Consider the following 21,782-nt stretch of genomic DNA (forward strand, 5'->3'; position numbering starts at 1 on the left):
GCGAGACTCCGAAATTGTGGTCTCTAGAAAGAGCGAGGTTGAGTTACAGCCCTGAGGAGGGTGGTTGCAGGTTCGGCTTCCGCCTTTGTACCTCTAGCCGCATCTGTCTTTTTTCTCATTTTGCGCTTCTTGTGTGAGGAAGACGTCGTAACTGTGTAGGGGAGGTTTCTGCGCCCCGGGGCGCTCGGGAGGAGACGGAAGAAGCGACTTTTCCTGCAGGGTAGCTATGCTCGCCCGCGGAGGGCCCGCGGCCACAAATCGCCGCCGGGAAGGTGTGGTTTCTGGTTTCGAGTCCGCCGCCCCCTTCAGAAGTAGCGCCAGAGGGGCGAGGGCGTCGTCTACGGTTCCAGCCAGGCACTTACTTTCCTAGTTCGGGACCCGGCTTGGTCTGACCGTCTTTACCCTGCTGGATGGTAGGAGCCGGCTCAGAGCCAGAGAAAGTTTTTGAAAGGTGTAATATTCCAGTCCTTGTTTAACAGCTGCGCCTGGAGACTGAGTGCTCTGTAGTGTCTGCCCGATGGTTTGTCCACTTTGTTCTTTGTTTTTTTGCCATTTATTGGGCCGCTCCGGCGGCATATGGAGGTTCCCAGGCTAGGGGTCCAATCGGAGCTGTAGCCGCCGGCCTACACCAGAGCCACAGCAGTGTGGGATCTGAGCCACGTCTGCAACCTACACCACAGCTCACGGCAACGCCGGATCCTTAACCCACTGAGCAAGGCCAGGGATCGAACCTGCAACCTCATGGTTCCTAGTTGGATTCGTTAACCACTGAGCCACGACGGGAACTCCCTGGTTTGTCCACTTTGATGGCTTTTGCTGAAGCTTTGCATTTTCTGGTCATTGGGTGTCTTCTACCTGGGTGATTTTCAGGTAAAGATAGAGGCTGAGGGACCAAAAGTGTCTTAAACCTTCAGAAGGACAGTAACAGTTGTTTGCTTCCTAACTCCTTGTTAGCAGAATACAGATCTTGGAACTAATCTCTAATCTTCTGAATTGTCTCTGTTGGGTAACTTTACTGAAATCTGGATATGTGGTCATCATTAGTAACCCAGAATTGTCTATCATGCCAAACAGGGTAACAGGGCAAAAATACCTGCCACTAGATTCTGTTGACTCTGTGGGCAGAGTGATTTTTACATATTTTAAAGTAATTTTAAAAAATAAAAGGAGTTCCTCTGTTGTGGCTCAGCGGTAAAGAACCTGACCAGTATACACGGGGACCCGGGTTCTATACCTGGCTTCACTCAATGAGTTAAGGATCCGCGTTGTCCTCAGCTGTGGTGTAGGTCACAAATGCGGCTCAAATCCTGTGTGGCTGTGGCTGTGGCATAGTAGGCTGGCAGCTGCAGCTCTGATTTGGTCGCTAGCCTAACATCCTTATGCTGCGGGTGTGGCCCTACAGATAAATAAATAGATAAATAAAAGGAAATATATGACACGTGGAAATTATATGAAATTCAAATTTTGTCTTTGGTGCTCTTGCCAATAGCAGAGTTGAATAGTTACAAGTGAGACTATATGGCCTGTAAAGAAGTAGAACTAGGAGTAAAAAAGGGTGTGATCCTCAGACTGTCCGTGTAAATTCCCAAGCCTTGGGAATGACCTCCTCTTGTTTAAAAAAAAAAAAAAGTCTTAGTCCTGTCAGAGAGGAAAACAGCTATGGGCATCTTTCTAAGAGAAGACCCAGGGAGTTCCCGTCGTGGCTCGGCAGTTAACAATTCCGACTAGCATCCATGAGGATGTGGGTTCGTTCCCTGGCCTTGCTCAATGGGTTAAGGATCTGATGTTGTCGTGAGTTGTGGCATAGGAGGCAAATGTGGCTTGGATCCCAAATTGCTGTGGCTGTGTGTGGCATAGGCTGCCAGAGTGCAGGAATCAGAACACAGCCTATCTTGGCATAATACTGACATTGAGCAAAAAATTTGTCCTCTTTGTGCCTCTGGAGTAATGAGGTTTTACTGTTGATAGTATTTAACATTTATTGAACACAGTATACACTATAGATGGTTCCTGGTGTTGTACAAGCTTTCCTCGTTTAATCCTCACAGCGACTCTATGAAGTGATTATTTTTTACCCATCTTTTTCAGATGAGGAAACTGAGGCACAGCGAGTTTAAATACCTTTCTCAAAGTGATGGGGCTTTGGTCTGAAGTCTTGCTGTAAAGGCCATGTTCTTAACCAGTAGGCATTGTCTGTGACAACTCTCCATGTATTCCAACAGGATGGGGATTTGGATCAGAACAGGTTGGTTGAAAGGGAATGTATTGAATCTGGTTGATGGGTTCATGGGGGGTACTTCTTGGTTCTGTTTATGATATTTCTATGAAAAGTTAAAGGTGTTATTTGGGACACACTTACAGGGACATTGAAAACACTGCTTGGCCTCACTACTACCCTCATCCCAATAACCAAGGGAGCCCTACCAGTACAGGGCTGGGGGAGAGGCTGCCTGCGTTCTGTAAACCAACCTTTCTTGGATGACTGCCTTAAGTTGAGCCTCCAGTCACTTCTTGAAAACCCCTGCTAGGACTTATGCTAGCCCTCTCCGCCCCAGATGCGGAAGACTGACTGTCCCAGGGAGAACCTGCCCCAACACCCCCAAGCCCAGCCTCCACTCAAAATACCCAAGGGATGTCCCTGACCCCTCCTGCTACAATAAAGTCGAACCTCCGAGTAAGAAGGAAGCGGAACTGTATTCAGTCTCAGACCCCAGAGATGTAAATGTCCTCACCTTCCCCATTCTGGTTTTGCTCTGGGTTTAGTCCACTCCACCTTTTGCCAAAGGACCCTCAAAGTTCACTGGGCATCCCTCTCCCACCTGAGGGAAAGCTGCTAGCCCAGCACGGTAAGGGCCTGTGTTACTACGGCACATGCCTGAGGCCCACAAATGCTTCATGCCCCACTAGTTGCCCTTCCCACCACAGGGCCAGTCTTGCCCAGCTCTCCTTACCAGTAAAGAAAAGCATGCTGGAGAGAAGAGTGGGGAGTCTTGCTCATTAGTGCCACCAATGGCGAAACCAGAGAGCCTAGGTGAACCTGGGACTACAACATCTGGGCATCTGGGATCCTTGGCGCAGTCTGGGCCTACAGGACCCAGAGTTTTTAGCGTGGCCTGAGGGTGAAGGGGAATGCCCTTGCCCCGCCTTCCCAGGACCCAGTACCAAAAACTTTCGGTGTGGCGCCATCCTGACCACCTGGGACTACACCACTAAGGAGCCTCTGCACAGCCCTGGACTATGATAACCAGAATTTTTAGCTCAACTGGGAGCCACACTGCACTGACCCAGTTCATTGGCAGCCGAGGCATCCTTTAGAGCCCCCAGTATGTCACCTGATCCTTATCTGCGGCCCTATTTTTCACTTCCAAACTATAAAACCACCTCCCAATCTCTCCCAAAGAGGGCATAGCCTTTAAGTCCTTAGCCTGCTGTGGCCTCCTTTGCCTGGTAAAGCCCTAAAGCTATCTTCTCCTTCACCCAAAACCCTGTCACTGTGTTTGTATTTGGCACTGGTGGACAGAGGCCAAATTCTGGCAACAGTACAGGCATTTCTGTTTTCTTTTTTTTTTTTTTTTCTTTTTAGGGCCACACCTATGGCGTATTTTCTTTCTTTGCTCAAGACTCATGGTAGAACTTCCAGTACATGGTTGAGTAACAGTGATGAAGGCCAGTTTCCTAGCCTTTTTCCTGATTTCAGGAGTAAATCTTTCAGTCTTTACCATTATGATGTTTGCTGTGGCTTTTTATTTTATTTATTTATTTATTTTGCTTTCTAAGGCCGCACCTGCAGCATATAGAGGTTCCCAGGCTAGGGGTCTAATTGGAGCTACAGCTGCCTGCCTACACCTCATTTGCAGCAGCATCAGATCCGAGCCACGTCTGTGATCCAGCTCACAGCAATGCCGGATCCGTAACCCACTGAGCAAGACCAGGGGTGGAACCCACAACCTCATGGTTCCTAGTCGGATTGGTTCTGCTGTGCCACGACAGGAACTCTGCTGTGGCTTTTTATATTGCTCTTTTCCATATTAAATACATTTCCTTTTATTTCTGCTTTCTTGAGTGTTTGTATCATGAAATAGTAATGGATTTTGATTACAGTTTTTTCTGCAATAATTGATATGGATCTTTTTTTTTTGGTCTTTTTAGGCCCACACCTGCAGCATATGGAGGTTCCCATGCTAGGGGTTGAATCAGAGCTGTAGCCCCCAGTCTATACTACAGCCACAGCAACACCATATCCTTAATCAAACCCGCGTCCTCATGGATATCAGTCACATTGGTTTCCACTGAGCCACGACGGGAACTCCTGATCATGTTTTTTTGATTCACATCTTTATTATGGTTTAACACGTTGCTTAATTTTAATATGTTGAACAACCTGAAATTTGTGGTATAGAGACACTTGCTTATGGCATCATCCATTTAATGTTCTGTTGGTTTCATGTTGCTCTTATTTTGTGGAGGATTCTTACATTCATATTTATAAGGTATAGTGGTATAGTTTTTTTTTGATCCACCTACCTTCGGGTCACCTTCCATGCCAGCCCTGCCCCCAGGCCTCTAAACTTGTGTTTACTCTTCTCCACAGAGAAGCCTCCTTTGCCCCAAATTTCCAGATGACTGCAGACCTTGTCAGGAGTCACCCCTATTGTCATAGTCCCCTTCTATGGCAGTAGTCCTCCCCCGTTTTTATGTCCCCCTTGCAGTAAGTTTCCCCTTTACAGTAATAGCCCTCCCCTACTGTTCTATCCTCCCTCCAGAGTAATAGCCCCCCCATAGAGTAATAATCCTCCTCTCTTGGCATATCCCCCCTCTATACTAATAGCTCCACTCTAGTGTCCTAGTCCTTACTCTAGTCGTAGCCTCCTGTCTACTGTTGTAATTCCTCCTCTACAGTGACAGTGCTCCGCTACTGATATAGTTCCCACTCTATAGTTACAGTTCTCCTCTATTGTAATAGTTCCCTCTCTACAGCAATAGACCTGCTTCTATTATAATAGCCTCATCTATGCTGTAACAGTCCCTTCTCTGCATTGCCCTCCATCCTGGAAGGGGCCTGGCCCAGAGGAGGCGTGTCCACTCTCTGGACTCCTGGATGCAGCTCCTATGCTGCCAGCCTGCCCACTCCCTGGGAGGCTGGTGGCTCTGTGTCCCCAGACACAGCCAAGGTGCTCCTCAAAGGTGGCCTGGGACACATCTTCAGACCCCTCCACATTTGCTCCCACCTGGCATGGAGCCCATGGCTGCCGCCTTCCTGGGAGCAGACAGAGGACATCCCCTAGGCCACCGTGCATCTGTCCCCGCGTGACCCCACACTCTAATGAGAAGGCGGTCTGCCCCTGACATCCCATCCTGCCAGCCCCCATTCTGGCCCTTGAGAAATCCCTCACTCTCAGAGGACTGGGGCTCACTCCCTCATCTGCTTGTCTGTCCTCCCAGAGTCAGGACACCACTTCCTCCAGGAGACTTCTAGATTCCAGCCTCAGAATGCACCTTCTCCCCACAGGCTGTGTCAATCACCAGCATTTGTCACTCTGAGAGGCCCCCAGGAAAATGCGTGGACTCCCTGGAACTTCAGAATGGGGCTGCATGTGAGCTGGGTCACTGTAGAGCTGCCTGGGTTGAGATGAGGGCACTCAGTGAGCCATGATAGAGGGGGTTCCTCATGAGGGGAAGTTTGTACACAGATACACGAGAGAGGGAAAGCAATATGATGGCAGAGATGGGGTGATGCAGCCACAGGATGGTCTGGATGTATCTCCAGGAGGTGGGAGAGGCCTGGAACTGACTTTCCCCAGAAACTGCAGGAGGACCAGTCCCCCAATACCTTGGTCTCCAGCTCCAGACTCAAGGATTGAGAGCAAGCATCTCCTATTCTAACCCCTCACCTGTTGTTTTGTGGTGGGGGCCAGGAAACACAACCAGCCTGGGGGTGGGGTGGGGAGGGAGGCCTGTGCTTGTTGAAACTCAGGACCTGTCACTGGACGCCTCCACTTGGGGCATGACACCTACTCTTATTTGAGGAGGAACCCAAGGCCCAGGACCCCCATCTCATATCCCTGTTATGGTGACCAATCCTACTCCCCAAACCCTATTCTCAGGGTATCTCAGGCCCTGGTCAGGAGCCACAGCTGATGTGGTGACCACAGCCAAAGGCTGTGTGTTACATGTTCTGCCACCCTGGGCTTGAGTGTCCATCTGAGAAGTGACCACCCAGCACCCCCACCCCCACCAGAGTCTTATTTCACAGGGCAGATCCTCATGCCTACTTCCTGGGGTGGGGTAGGGTGGGATGGGGGCAGTGGTGACCAAGGCCTGTTGAGGTTGTGGATCAGAGGTGTCTTCCCCAAGAGCCCAGGGCACACCTGGACTGGGATGTATCCATCCCTCTCGCTGGTCCCCCAGTGACCCCCCAAGAAAGGAGGTGACACCCAGAGGACTAGACCATCCACAGACTGGAGACCAAGGATCCGTCTCATTCCTGCAGAGAGAACAGTGTCTTCACAAGGCCACCAGACATGCCCACATCCCCTCAAACGTCCAGTCTCAGGGAACCAGCCAGATGGAAAACCCCCTTCCAGGGCCCCCTGTGTTTATAGACCCAGTCTTGGTGGGGGGTGTAGGCTGGTCTGAGGGAGGATGAACTTCCTTTTGCCTGTCCCCAGGTCCTAGGCCGAAACCCCTCCCTGTCCATCCCTGTCCTCTGGTCCCTGTGGTCTCACCCCCACAGGAAACCTTCCCCTAAGTTCCAAGCGCCCATACTTTCCCATTTCAATCCCATCGCTGTCCAATGCAACGTGCGGTTTCCCAGACTGTGAAGGAGGCGGAGCCTGGCGCCGGAGGCGGGGTTGAGGCTGAGGTGCCGCCCTGACCACCTAGCAGAGAGCCGCCCTTGCTATGCAGGCTTGTGGCTCCCCTCGCTGGTCTTTCCGCCCTGCTGTGGGGCACAGTGTTTGCCTCCTCCTACCTTGATTGGGCTGCCTCCTGTCAGGTGGTCAGCCCCTCGTCACAACCGCCATCACCCCCAGCTCCACAGCCCTCGTCCAGCCTCAGGGCTGATCCAGGACCATTTCCTGGCCTCCCCGGGCTCCCACGCCTGCCTACCCTTGGTCGGTGTCCGCACAGGTGAGGGCTCCCTCCAGATGCTTCCAAAGTTTCACCCCAACGTTCTCTGCAGCCGGGGTCAGAAATGGGGTGTCTTGGGGCCCCAGAATCTCAAGGGCCCTCTACCAGGGGAGATGTGGGAGACTGGGTGGTAGTTAAGTTGAATCCAGTGCCCTCCTGGGTAGGCAGCATCCTAGCCCCTGTGGATCACCAATAAGCTGGCTCCCTTCTTCCCTCAGCCCCTAGGTCTGGTCCCTGGCTTGTGTGAAATTCCCTAGGATGAAATCTGGTGCTTGAGGTTCCCGGAGGCTTTGGCCTCCTGAACTTCCAGGAAGGGATAACAGGAGTGGGAGAAGCCTTGTTTGTGGAAAGGGAGCTTCTGCCAGAACAAAGCCTGGGTCTGTCGCTGCCCTGTGTGCTTAGGCCCCTGTGTGCTGGAACAGAAATGTGAGAGCCAGGCTCCTTCCCCTTCCCAAGACACACAGGATATGTGGGGCGCTGGTCACTGGACTCCCATGCATTAAAACCCTTTCCCAGGGCAGGCCTGTTGGGTGAGAAACACCACCTAAAGCCTATTAATGGGGCAGGGGGTGGCCAGGACCAGAGTGGAGGATGAGGGCAGGGAGAGTTTGAATGTAAGCCGAGGGCATGCTCTCCCTGCAGTGCCCCCAAGGGAGCCCAGGTGGAAGTGGACCCTACAAGTCAGAGCCCTCATAGCTCTGACACCCACATCCTGGGCCTTTAGGTGACAAATACCCAAGTGACCCCAGTATTTGCCAGCACTTGCTGCAGTTAGGGCCTACCCCGTCTTCTTCACTGCTCAGTCCTCACCCTTCCCAGAAGGCCTCCTGGGGGCTAATGGGATGGGGGTGTCCATGGCAGGAGCAAGGGTCCCGAATTGGAAAAGGAACCCTTCCTTGCCAAGCCAGAGAGCCTCGGCCAGACTAGGACCCCAGCGGGATCCATATGACTTAATTTTGTAAGGGGACCATGGTCTCTGCCTGTGGAATGAGTGTAGGGAGCACTTAGAGCCCCAGCACCAGCTCCATGGACAGCACTGGCCTTGTGGGCCTGGACGGTGTGCTCCTCCCCCCACCCCCACTGCCTGTCAGTCATGACATGTGACACTGGCTGCTGGGCTTCCAGTCAGGAGGGGCCCAGAGGTAGCACCTGGTACCAGATCAGATGTGTCTTTCCACGGACAGTGGACATACTAGATATGAGGGCTTTGCTTTGTGTCCAGAAAACAAACTGAGGCTCTAGAAGCTGAACTGTGCTATGGACTTGAAAACCACGTGCAAGACAAGATCTCCCAGTGGACACTGGCTTAGAAGCTTCTGTCCAGGAGCTGACCACCCCCATGGTGGGCACGGCTGGACTCACAATCCACAGGCTCCCCAACCCAGAGCCTGAAGGGCCGATGCTGGCAGGGCCTGAGGACAAGAGAAGTCTCTCCACCCACGCTGCTCAGCTCTTCCTCCCCAGTGGCCAGGAGACGAAAGGCTGGTGGAGTCCGAGGTCTGGCACAGGCAAGGCTCCATCCACTCCCTCCACCGGACTGCCTGCCCAGTCCTGTTTACTCAGGCCCACCGTCTGCACCTCCCAGTGTCCAGGTCCCACCGGCCCACACGTGGTGTGGACATCCACATATACAAGATGCCCTGGGTCCTCTTCCCACAAGGGCTGCTCCCCATCTCTGCTTCTCCCTGATGATGGCCTGGATCCTGCATGTTCTTGGCAGGAAGAGGGTCTGTCCTGCTTGCCCCCTGGGGGCCCAGACACAGAGCTTGGGGGCTTCTGGGCCTAGGGGCCTGAATGCTTCCAGGTGTAGTATGAACTTTCCACCGGCACTGGAGCCTCCCTCTCCAAGGAAACAGGAGGACCCCCCCACAAATGAGCCCATCCCCATGCTCTGCTGCGGATCTGCTCGGATTTTTTTTGGGGGGGGGGCTGGCTACACCCATGACATATGTAATTTCCCAGGCCAGGGATCGAATCGGAGCTGCAGCTGCTGGCCTATGCCACAGCCACACAAGATCTGAGCCCCATCTGTGACCTTCATCACAGCTTACGGTAATGCCGGATCCTTTACCCACTGAGCAAGCCAGGGATTGAACCTACAACCTTATGGTTACTAGTCAGATTCGTTTCTGCTGCGCCACAACAGGAACTCCTGAATCTGCTTGGGTTTGCTCTCCTGACCCTGAAGTAAATCTGTGGGAAATGGGACCTGTGATTCCCCGAAGGATGGTGTTCTGTGAGATTTCCACAAGACCACTCTCTACCCTGTTATGAGCAAATTACTAGTCAGTCCATGCTTCTATCACCCCTTGAGCAGATTGGGAAGCTGAGGTGCTGAGAATCCAAGTAACCCACCCAGAAGCACAGATGTGGGGCCATGGAGTAGGGGTTTGCCTCCACTACCCCCCTCTGAAGGGGCCCAGATCAGAGTCTTCTCTTAGGGGATTCACTTTGCAAACTTTCCCATCAGTGGGATTCATGTTACAAAATCTTCCTTTGATGGGATTTGTCTTACAATCCTGTTTTGGGGTCTCTGAGGAGGCTTGTCCTCCTGAAGTGGGTTCAGACCACCCAAGCCCCACCTGTTGGTCAGAGCTGACCCTGAGCACCTTAGAGGAGAATCTGAACTAGCAAACAGACATCCTGGCAGGTCTGTAACTTTGGGCTTCACTCTGCAGCTTCCCTTTATTTGGTCTTCCAGAGGCTTCCACAGCATCCAGGGTACCCGGCCCCTGTCTCCACCCACCACCCCTCCTCTCCTTGACTCCCAGGTTCCTCTCATGAGGAGAGGGTCTTCTTGAAATTGTCTCCCGCTTGTGGGCCAGTTAAGTGATTAGAAAACTAGCCAGAGCTGCAGCCCCATGTCTATCCTGACCCTCAGAAGCCCACACCTGTTCCTTGTACCTAGCCCGTGCAGCAAGGCCCGTTTTCTGCGACTGTAAGGCCCTGATGGGTGAGGATTGGTTGACCTGAGCTGGCCAGCCCTTTCCAGGTGTGCTGGGTTGAAGTCTGTATAAATAGCTCCTCCCGTCAGCATGAGCACCTGCAGCTGGACCTGACGGTATACTTCCTGTCTTGTCAGTGGCCGTAAGGCTGGGCTGGTAGGAGCGGGGTGAGGGGCCATAGCCTTGCAGGTGACCTGGTCTGAGTGGGCCTCTGCTGGACCTTGTGCAGGAGTTGCTGGGCCACCATCTGCTAAGGAAGACGATGTGTCGCCTGTAACTGCTACTGGAAGTTTTCTCTGGGGAAGAGGTGAGGAAGCAAGAAAAAAGGCATTGTGTGCCTGGACAGGAGGGGTAACTCAGGTAGGCAAATGGAAAGCTTCCAGAAGAGCCCCCAGAAGTTCCCTTCGTGGCTCAGAGGTTAATGAACCTGGCTAGTATCATGAGGATGTGGATTTGATCCCTGGCCTTGCTCAGTGGGTTAAGGATCCAGCATAGCCATGAGCTGTGGTGTAGGTCGCAGATGTGGCTTGGATCCCGTTGCTGTGGCTGTGGTGTAGGCTGGCAGCTGCAGCTCCGATTTGCCCCCTAGCCTGGGAACTTCCATATGCTGCGAGTGTGACCTGAAAAAACAAAACAAAACAAAAACCTAGAAGAGCCCCTGGGCCAGGACCATCCTGCATGGCCTGCAGAGGCCAACTTAGCAAGCATGTTGTCACTGGCATGACTTCAAGTCCTCTCCTCTAGCCTTTAAAGTCTTTGCACACATTCAGGTGGTTTACCTGGGAAGGGTGGATAAGGTTCAGGAGCAGCTGGTCTGCAGGTCACCTCCACAGGGTCCTTCAGCTTTCCAATGAGGCTACTCCTTGCAGGGGGCTGCTGGCTGCATGTGAGAAAATTCCTCACCTCTGACCAACTTCAGAATTGTTCATCAGTGTGGTGAGTGTCCTCATTGGGTTTTCATCTGTGTGACTGGCAGGTTCCTTATTAGTGGGAATAGCAACATGAAAGGTCCTCAAACAGGGTTGAAATACTGACCTTACTTGCACAGGTGTGAGACCTGGGGAGGCCATGTACCGCGGGCCCCCTTAGGGATGGGCTTCAGACTTGACCCCTCACCATTCTGGGGTCCAGCCACTACTTTGGGTTTTCTGGAGGCCCAGTGCTAACTCTGAGGTCTCCATAGTCTAGCCTCTACCTGCCTTTAGTGAGACCCACACTTCCGGTATCCTGCAGAGGAGGGTCTGTGTGGCTCTTCTGCTGCTTCTCTAAATAAATGACCACAAGCTGGGTGGTTTAAAACAACAGCATTTCATCCTCCTGGTGTCCTGGAAACTAGACATCTGAGATCAGGGTGTTCCAGGGCTGATGTCTCTCCAGAGGGTCCTTCCTGCCCTTTCCGGCCCTGGGGGCTCCAAGTGGTCCCAGGTTTGTGGCTGCCTCCCTCCCATCTCTGCCTCATCTTCATGTGGCTTCTCCTCTGTGTCTCCCTTCTCTTGTCTCTCTTATCAGGACACTGTCATTAGATTTAGGGTCACCCTAACACAGATGACCTCATCTCCAGATCCTCAACTATATCTGAAAAGACTCTTTCCCAGGTATGGTCCTGTTCACCCGTTCTGGGGGACACAGCTTTTGGGGCTACCATTTAACCCATTCTCTGTGTATAAAATAACCCTCATTTTAGGAGATGACCAAGGCCCCATATGGACGGGGGCAAACAGCAGCCATGTGAATGGGGTTCTGGGGAGAATGAGGACCCTGGAAGCACCAGGAAAGGATCCAGGCCTGGCTTCATCAGGAGGTGAGCTTTTCCACCCTGGGGCTGTGAGAACAGCCCCTTCATCCTGTCCATGGAGAGGGACCTAGTGCCAAGTCCAGAAGTGGTCGCCTTGCAAAGCTGGCTCCTCTGGGAGTTTATCATCAATAGCATCAGGCGACCAATAACTACAGGTTGGGAGGAATTGCTTTCTGGCAGGTGATGAGGGCACTCTCGCTTTAGGTTCAGCAAGACTAGAATAGGAAGCTTTGAAGAAGAGTTTGGGAGATTGCGAAGCTTAGTTGTCAAGGAAACCAGGTTTTTCAAGGAAACTTTTTTCTTTTTTCTTTCTTTTTTTTTTTTTTTTTGTCTTTTGTCTTTTTGCCTTTTCTAGGGCCACTCCCGTGGCATATGGAGGTTCCCAGGCTAGGGGTCTAATTGGAGCTGTAGCCACCAGCCTACACCAGAGTCACAGCAACTCGAGATCTGAGCCACGTCTGTGACCTACACCACAGCTCATGGCAACGCCTGATCCTTAACCCACTGAGCAAGGCCCGGGATTGTATCCGCAACCTCGTGGTTCCTAGTGGGATTCGTTAACCACTGAGCCACGATGGGAATTCCCAAGGAGACTTCTTTAAGCTGAAGGCAGAGCTTGGGGGAATGGTGCCCTGAAGCACCATTACCTGTGCGGTGGTCTCAGCACAGACTGTGGTTTGAGAAAAGTGTGATGGAACGAAGCCTGACTTTCTGTTACAGGTAGGGAGGGCTTTGTAAAGCACTTTGGCTTTTAGGGCAGAAGTTTGTTACTGGAACAAAGTGCCTCCTCTCCCAAATGGGCTGAAGCTCAAGATGTCTCTGTCCCCTTCATGGGAGAGTCCAGGGCAGGTAGGTATTGGGGCACAGGCTCTGTCCCACTTGTTTCTTCCCACTGCTTCTGGGAGGAGGACCCCAGCCAGCAAGGTGGAGGGTGTGACCACGTGGGCACAATGCCCTCTGTCTAGGACGTAGGCTGGCCAAACCCCTCCCTCCACCACTTCCCCTTGGTAACAGGAGACACTGTGCCCCAGCTGCAAGGGGTGGGCAGGCTGGGAGATGCAGGGAGGCGAGCAGGAAAAGGATAATGGATTGTGGTGGAAGCTGGGCGGCTCTGCTGCAGCAGGGTCACCAGGACACTAGCTCAGTCTCTGTGTTTGATTACACATCAGCATGAGCTCTTCAAATGTTTTCTGGTTCTGGAAATCCTATAGAACGTGTCCCACATCAGGTTAAGCTAATGCTCTCAGTGGAGGTGGTGAAGCCAAAGATCTGCAGTTCAGATGGATGCGGGTGCATGTACAGGACAAAACAAACTCATGCGAGTGTAGATCAGGCACGTGTAACATGAGCTCTCTTGTGCTCTCCTTGGGGACCTCCTCCTCAGCTCCTGGGGTTCCTGTAACACACATACAGGGGAATGGACCATGGGCACTGTCCAGTCTGAGACCTGATTTACCCTGTGTCTGAGTCTGCTTGGGGCTGCACAACAAACACTACAGGCCGGGCAGCTTAAACAACAGACTTATCTTCCGGTCCTGAATGCTGTCTGCTGTCAAGGTGTCTGCAGGCTGGTTTCTCTTGGGGCTTCTTCTCTTCCTTGGCGTATAGACAGCCATCTCCTCCCCATGTCTTCACATGGTCTCCCCTGTGCCTGTGTCCTAGTCTCTTCTTGTAGGACCCCAGTCCTCTTGCATTAGGATCCACCCTAGTGACTTCATTTTACCTTGACACCTCTTGAAAAACCCCATAGCCAGGAGTTCTCATTGTGGCTCAGCGGTAAGGAACCCAACTAGCATCCATGAGGATGTGGGTTCAGTCCCTGGTCTTGCTCAGTGTGTTAAGGATCTAGCATTGCCGTGAGCTGTGGTGTAGGTCAGAGACGCGGCTCAGATCTGATGTTGCCGTGGCTGTGGTGTAGGCCGGCAGCTATAGCTCCGATTCGACTCCTAGTCTGGGAACTTCCATATGCCTCAGGTGTGGCCCTAAACAAAAAGCAAAACAACAAAACAAAAAACCCATAGCCAAATATAGCCACATCCTGGGGTCCTGGGGTTAGTAATCGAGCCTGTGGATTTTGAAGGACACAACAGAGCTCACACCATCCTGCTTAGGGACTAATTGGGCCTTAGTCCCTCCTTCCTTCAAATTCCATGGTGGTGGGCGTGGTGGCGAAATGAGAGCCCAGGGAGAGGGCACTTGTGCAGGTCTAGTTAGGGACAGCACAGGACTTTAGTTAGGGAGAAGGCAGGGTCTGAGCTAGGAATAGTTCAGGGCATTAGTTAGGGATAGAGCTTGGCCTTAGATAGTGACTGCTTAGGTCTAGTTAGGGACAGTGCAGGGATTTAGTTAAACATAGGTAAGGGTGTTAGTTATGGGCAGAGCAAGGATTTAGGGAAAGATGGGTTTAGAAAGGGACAGCACAGGGCCTTAGGGAGAGCTCAAAACCTTATTTAGGGAGAACTTAGGGCATTCATTAGGGACAGCATTGGGCCTTATTAGTGACATCGCAGAGCCTTAGGGACAGGTCAGGGCCATAGTTAGGGGTAGAGCAGGCCCTTAGTAGGGATATCATGAGTCTAGTTAGGACCATTGCAGGGATTTAGTTAGATAGCTCAGGGCATTATTAGGGAGATAGATTTATATGGATATGCAGGTCTTCTTAAGGAAATGCATGCCTTATTGGGGGACATTGCCCAGCCTTAATTAGGGACAGCTCAGGGATCTAGTTGGGGACAGCACAGTGATTTAGGTAGGGACAACATAGGGCCTAATTTGGGCCAGCATGGGGTCATAGTTATGGGCTCTTAGGTCCTAGTTAGGGATAATGGAATCTTTAGTTAGAGACAGCTGAGGAGTATTAGGGACAGAACAAGGTTTTAGTTAGGAACAGGGCAAGGCCTCATTAGGGACAGTGAAGGACCACAATTAACAAAAGCACAGGGACATTGCCCAGCCTTAGAGACATTGCAGAGCTTTAGGTAAGGACAACGTAGGGCCTTAGTTAGGGACACTTAAGTCTAATTAGGGACAGTGCAAGGCTTTAGTTTTAGACAGTTCTGGCCCTCTGCTAGGGACAACGCAGAGGTCTTGAATGGAGGGTGGAAGAGCAGTAGTATTTTGGTGAGCAGGCTGTGCTCATCTCTGTGTCCTTTCTCTCAAGATTTCTCCCCAAACATACTCCTTCACTTTCCACCTAAGCCTCTTCCTCCTGTCCCTGACCTGTTTTATGGGGATGTGACCTAAAGCCATGTCTCTTGAAATAAGGGAGGATAACTGGGGAGCTGAGTTCCCATCGTGGCTCAGTGGTAATGAATCTGACTAGTATCCATGAGGATGTGGGTTTGATCCCTGGCCTTGCTCAGTGGGTTAATGGTCCAGTGTTGCTGTGAGCTGTTGTGTAGTTTGCACCTCCCCTAAAAAAAGGGGGGTACTGATTTAAAGCTGGCTCTCCTGACTTAGTGCGGGAGAAGGGAAGTTGAGTGGTTTTTTTTTTTTTTTTTTTTTGTCTTTTAGGGCTGCACCCTCTGCATATGGGGTTTCCCAGGCTAGGGGTCCAATCGGAGCTGTAGCCGCCGGCCTATGCCAGAGCCACAGCAACATGGAATCCGAACCGTGTCTGCGATCTACCCCACAGCTCATGGCAACGCTAGATCCTTAACCCACTGAGCGAGGCCAGGGATCAAACCCACAACCTCACGGATGCTATTCAGATTGGTTAACCACTGAGCCATGACAGGAACTCTGGGAAGCTGAGTGTTTTAAAATAGTGGGATGTGGCAGGTTAGGGTGAGGGTCCTGAGAGGCTCTGAGAAATACCCCTGTCTGTAGGGCACTTGATTGTATTTAGAGGGAGAGGAGGAACAAAATCAAGCTGGCAGATGCCTAGGGTTAGTGCTGGGTTAGCTGCAGGAGGTGGGAGGAGGGGCTGAGGTTTGATGTTAGAGCAGATGGCCACTAGCGGGCTCAGGAACACAAGCCAGTCCACCTGCAGCTCCTCTGCCACAGCTCCAGACTCTCAGAAGTGATTGGAAGTAACTGTACAGACCCCCCCAGGCCATATGCTGAGATGAAGAACTAGTTACAGGGCACCTCTGACTCTCTGGCCCCAACTGCCTCACCTCACAGAGTGTATATAGTTCTGAATTAAGCACCCGATTGGGTACTTCCAGCCTGGTCAGGTAACCTGGTCTTCAGACAGTCTGACAATCTTTTGGGTTCTGACTGCCCTTTGAAATGTCAGAGGCAGGACTATGGACCCAGAAATTCCAGAACTGAATCTTGGGCACACAGTTTTGTAGAATCAGGCTTGAGCAGGGTTTGAACCTAAAACCAAGCCCATGAATTCGGGGAGGGGGACGCTGATCAATTTAAAGCCAGGTAGGAGTTCCCTTTGTGGTGCAGCGGAAACAAATCTGACTAGGAACCATGAGGTTGCGGGTTCGATCTCTGGCCTCTCTCAGTGGGTTAAGGATCTGGCGTTGCTGTGAGCTGCAGTGTGGGTTGCAGACGTGGCTCGGATCTGGCGTTGCTGTGGTGTAGGCTGGAAGCTACAGCTCTGATTAGACCCCTAGCCTGGGAACCTCAATATGCCATGGGTGTTGCCCTAAAAAGACACACACAAGCCAGGTACATGACTTCAAGTGGGTTCAGCTGATTGGCTTAAAGTTGCGATGTTGGATAGAGAGGGGTGAGTGACCTGGGAGACTTCGACAGAGAAATACCCCCTCTATGAGGCACTGGATTGTGCCTAGTGGGAGAGGAGGAAGACATCAGGCTGTCTGGTGCTGGTTCAGTGTGGTATGGTCAGGGAGGCAGGAGGAAGGGCTCTGAGTTGTTTGAGGGAGTGGCCACTAGAGGGCATTGCAGCACCAGCAGAGCCCACCTGCTGTTTTTCTGGAGGCCGCTTCAGGCTCAGAATGGGGATGGATATGGGGTGGGCAGAATCCCAAGGATGTGCCCAGAGAAAAGGGTTTGGCACCAGGTGGCCTCTGACCCTCTGGCCCGAATTGCCTCACCTCACAAAGGGGACATAGTTCTGCCTTCAAATACATGGGTGACTTCCAGCCTGGTTGGATGGCCCATTGGCCAGACAGTTGGACAGGCTGTCTGGGGTCTGACAGCCCTTTGGTTGTCCAAAGGTATGACTGGGGACCCAGAAACACTAGGCTTGAATCTTGGGTGTACCGTTTTCTAGAATCAGGCTGGCATGAGGTTTGGCATCTGGAAAGCTGAGCTGGTGGTCGTGAACAAGGTGAGTCAAAGCAGTGGTATTTCAGTGGCTAGGCTGTGCTCATCCCTGTGCCCTTTCTCTCCAAATTTCTCCCCAACTTCCTTTTTTCCCTTCCATTTTAACCTCATCCTCTTCTACCCAGCTCCTGTTAGGGGGAAAATACCTAAAACCCAGTGATGTGAATAAAGGGTGTGGGGTTACTGATTTAAAGCTGGGTCACCAGGCTGAAGGGTACTGGTGGATTTAAAGCCTGCTCACATGAATTAAACAGCAGGGCAGGAGTTCCCATTGTGGCTCAGTGGAAACAAATCTGATTAGTATCCATGAGGACACACATTCAATCCCTGGCCTTGCTCAGTGGGTTAAGGATCTGGCATTGCTGTGGCTGTGGCACAGGCTAGCGGCTACAACTTTGTTTTGACCCCTAGCCTGGGAACCTCCAGCGTGGCCCTAAAAAGACCAAAAAAAAAAAAAAAAAAGGGCAGCTGAGTGATGTCAGGCTGTGGGGTGGTATTAGGTGGGGTGAGTGCCCTGGCTGATTTTGAGAAGTTGTACCCCCATCTGTAGGGCATTTCATTGTGCTATGTTAGAGCACCATTGACGGGAACACTGAAAGTGCCCACCTGGACCAGGCGGCATACTAGCTGCTTGCATGTGTTGTCTCACAGCAGGAGGCCCTGAGAATCAACATGTGCTGCCCTGAAGACTAACCAGGAGGATTTGGGAGGGGCCGCTAGAAGGAAGGAGATGACCAGCCTCCCAGGATCCTTGGTGCCGGAGTCCATCTTGGCTGAGAGGTGTGTGCACCACCAGGAAAGACCCCTATTCCCGTAGAACCCGAGACAGGGAGCCACGTGGCAGAGCAGTTCTCCTGGGTTCCCTCGCCCTGCTTCCTTCCACCTGGGCTCCCCTTCCCAATAAAGCCTCTTCCTCTGTTAGCACGGTGTGTCCAAATCTCCTGGGAGAATTGATTCCTGAGTGTTAGACAAGAGCCCACGCTCAGGCCCTGGAAGGGGTCCCCCTTCCTGCATCAGCTGGCGACTTTGGTGGAGTACCTTCTTCACTACAACCAACATCTTGATCACCTGGGGGTACTTGGGCTCACCCACCCACAGGTCAGACCCAGCAGCTGCTGCCAGGACCCTTTTGTCCCTGGTCTCCTCCTGATGCAGACAACTGGCCAGGGTGCCCCTACTGGGTGAGGGACAAGAGACTTTGTTGACCTTTTCCTCTTCCTGCTCCCTTTTCTCTTTTCAACCTCCACCTATCTTATCCTTTTTTTTTTTTTTTTTTTCCCCACAGCTCATGGAGTTCCTGGGCCAGGGATCAGATCTGAGCCGCATTTGTGACCTATGCCACAGCTGCAGCAACGCTGGATTCTTAACCCACTGGGTCAGGCCGGGGATTCAACTTGTGTCCCAGTCCTGCAGAGATGCTGCTGATCCCGTTGTGCCATAGCGGGGACTCCACTCTCCTTTCTTTTTTTCTGCCCTGAGTGCAGGAGTCTGGTTGATGGCCTCAGTTATCTGGGGGCTGGAGGCTGATCATCTCTGGTAGGCAGAGAACTGGAATTCTACATTCTAGTTTTGATAGGGTTGGAGTACAGTAGTTACACAGGTAGTTGTAGAAGTCCCAGTAAGAGACCATAAGTAAAGAGGGAAACCTAGGGGACTTTGGGAGATCACTGTAATTTAATAACTGCTCAAGAGGGCCCTCAGAACAAGGTAGGTTTGCTAGACTAGTGGAGGCAAGAGATATGCCTTAGTCATTGGATGGGGGATGGGGTGAGGCCTGCATTCAGGTTCAGACCAAAGGCAGGAGTTTAAGGACCACCTTTCTGCTGATTTCAATAAGCACCAGGACAGTCCTAGTCTGACCTTAGAGGGTCAAATACTCTCTTACCAGATACCAAGAAGGAGCTACTATTTCAAGAAAGAGGAAGAGGCAGGTTCCCCCCCAATACACACACACTTGCGTCTTGGATTATGAGACTGCAGCCCACCTGATCCTCAGGGCAGAGCCTCTTTGCCTAATCTATTTCTTGCTTTGTTTCTTACTGAATTCCTTCTGCACTGAGGCACAGAGAACCTGGGCCTCAGTGAGTCCAGACACTGGGTGAGTGGCTCTAATTTGAAAACTGTGGGTTCAGTCCCAATCTGGGTTTAAGCTGGGTTTGAGTCCTGGCACCTGGGTTCACGTCCCAAGCTGGGTTTTGGCTGTACTCAAGTCATAAGTGCTCTCAATTTCAGTTTCTGGTTTGGCTGAGTTGCTGTCGCCCTTTCTGAAGCTCAGGGAAAAGTCCCATAATGCCTGGGTATCTGCAGGTGGTGGGAGATGTCTATCAGGCCACCCCTTTTGCCCCTCATCCCCTTCTTCTTTTTTTTTTTTCTTTTGTCTTTTCTAGGGCCACTCCCACAGCATATGGAGGTTCCCAGGCTAGGGGTCTAGTTGGAGCTGAAGCTACCAGCCTACACCACAGCCACACCAGATCCGAGCCGCGTCTGTGACCTACACCACAACTCACGGCAACGCCAGATTCTTAACCCACTGAGCAAGGCCAGGGATAGAACCTGCAACCTTATGGTTCCTAGTCGGATTCGTTAACCACTGAGCCATGACGGGAACTCCCCACATCCCCTTCACTTAATCCAGTCTCCTTTCCTCCCTCTGAAGTCTTTTTTTTTTTTTTTTTTTTTTTGTCTTTTTGCCACTTCTTGGGCCGCTCCTGCAGCATATGGAGGTTCCCAGGCTAGGAGTCTCCTCGGAGCTGTAGCTGCTGGCCTGCACCAGAGCCACAGCAACGCAGGATCCGAGCCACGTCTGCGACCTACACCACAACTCACGGCAACGCCGGATTCTTAACCCACTGAGCAAGGCCAGGGATAGAACCTGCAACCTTATGGTTCCTAGTTGGATTCGTTAACCACTGCGCCACGACGGGAACTCCCCTCTGAAATCTTTGACGACCCAAGATACTTCCATTTACCATTTGTTGGTACTGAAACCAAGCAGGGCCCTGTGGGGTTCCTGGGAACAAGACTTTCTGTGTCCCCAATTTCTTGTTTTTAGGGAAAAACTTCAGCCTCCAAGATCGTCACTGAGTTCCAAAGGGTAGGTTCAAATAGCTGCTAATCAGAGAAGGGAAGGGATGAGGGAGGAATAACCAAGAAACAAGAGTGCAGCCTTGGGGCTGGATCCTGGTTCCTCTTCAAGGAATATACATAACAATATCTGAGTTCTTTTGCAGAGCTAAACCCCCAACAAATGGAAAACTGGAGAGGAGGACCACCAGCACCAGTCCTGGGGCTGCCGAACACCAACTTTGAAGAAGAATGCAAGCTTGCATCTACCCTGATCCTTACCTGTGGCCCTATTTTCTACTGCCACACTGTGTAAAATCCCTTCCTGATCTCTCCCAAGGTGGGGCACAGTCTTTAGGGCATTAGCCTGCTGTGGCCTCCTTTGCTTGGCAAAGCAATAAAGCTATTTTTTTTCTCTTTCACCCAAACTCTGTCTCTGTTTCTATTTAGCACCAGTGGACAGAGACCAAGTTTTGGCAGTTGTACTCTATCTGTCTCTAGGTTTTCTGAGAGAATGCAATCCTGTATTTAAGGGAGTGTCTGAGTAGGACAGTCATGCCTGTGTGTTCTGTACTTTATGTTCTGTGTTGTCTTCGTGATGGCCATTCTGCCTCATGAAATGGGAAATTCTGGTTCTTCTTCCATTGTGGTGCCCTCTTGGGTGATTTCTGACTGGGAAGATTTTAGCTATGAGCCCAAGACTAACAAAGATATTTTAACCCTATATGGACACAACATTCTTTTTTTTTTTTTTTCTTTTTTTCTTTTCTAGGGCCGCACCTGTGGCATGTGGAGGTTCCCAGGCTAGGGGTCTAATCAGAGCTGTAGCCACTGGCCTATGCCACAGCAACGCAGGATCTGAGCCACATCTGCGACCTACACTACAGCTCACGGCAACGCCGCATCCTTAACCCACTGAACAAGGCCAGGGATCGAGCCTGCAACCTCATGGTTCCTAGTCGGATTCATTAACCACTGCACCACGATGGGAACTCCGGACTCAACATTCTTTAGACTCCAGAGAAAATTGGTTTTGATGAAACACTTGAAAATTCCAAAACTTGGAGTTCCCGTCATGGCTTAGTGGAAATGAACCTGACTAGCATCCATGAGGACGCAGGTTTGATCCCTGGCCTCCCTCAGTGGAGGAACAAATCATTCTAGGAGAACTTGCTTTATTCACCCTAGCAATTAAGACCTGGGCTCTCATGATCCCTTATCTAGGTCATCTCTAATTCCTGGGACTGAAAAAATAAAATAAAATAAAAAAACAAGGAAAGATAGGAGTTGCGCCATTGTGGCACAGTGGTTAATGAATCCAACTAGAAACCATGAGGTTGCGGGTTCAATTCTTGGCCTCACTCAGTGGGTTAAGGATCTGGCGTTGCCATGAGCTGTGGTGTAGGTTGCAGATTTGGCTCAGATCCTGCGTTGTTGTGGCTGTGGCGTGGGCCGTCAGCTACAGCTCTGATTAGACCCTTAGCCTGGGAACCGTCATATGCTGCAGGAAGCAGCCCTAGAGAAGGCAAAAGGACAAAAAAAAAAAAAAAAAAAAAAGATGTCTTTTAATAAACTAGTCAGTTCTATATGGTAATACCTGATTT

The 21,782-nt window shown here is 51.4% G+C and overlaps 1 long non-coding RNA gene across 7 annotated transcripts; it reads left to right on the forward strand.

Moving 5' to 3' along the window:
- The first annotated feature begins 2 nt into the window (after positions 1 to 2).
- Positions 3 to 20,606, forward strand: LOC102165363 (uncharacterized). 7 transcript variants are annotated; one of them, XR_014832053.1, is made up of 10 exons: positions 3 to 520; positions 2,089 to 2,245; positions 4,592 to 4,708; positions 5,443 to 10,189; positions 10,303 to 10,380; positions 10,943 to 11,009; positions 11,583 to 11,668; positions 11,758 to 11,874; positions 17,770 to 17,895; positions 20,346 to 20,606. It is a non-coding gene; the product is annotated as an uncharacterized LOC102165363 (long non-coding RNA). The 7 variants fall into 7 exon arrangements; XR_014832054.1 differs by lacking the exons at positions 4,592 to 4,708; positions 5,443 to 10,189 and adding exons at positions 18,401 to 19,533; positions 19,847 to 20,209 and having other exon boundaries at positions 3 to 413; XR_014832052.1 differs by lacking the exons at positions 4,592 to 4,708; positions 5,443 to 10,189; positions 10,303 to 10,380; positions 20,346 to 20,606 and adding exons at positions 18,401 to 19,533; positions 19,847 to 20,209 and having other exon boundaries at positions 3 to 451; positions 17,767 to 17,895.
- Positions 20,607 to 21,782: the final 1,176 nt, after the last annotated feature.

The sequence above is a fragment of the Sus scrofa genome, chromosome 17 (genome assembly GCF_054392235.1).
Source record: "Sus scrofa isolate SSC_HxYL_T2T_F1_AM1 chromosome 17, Sscrofa_HxYL_maternal_Yorkshire_Landrace_v2.0, whole genome shotgun sequence".
Lineage (NCBI taxonomy): Eukaryota > Metazoa > Chordata > Mammalia > Artiodactyla > Suidae > Sus > Sus scrofa.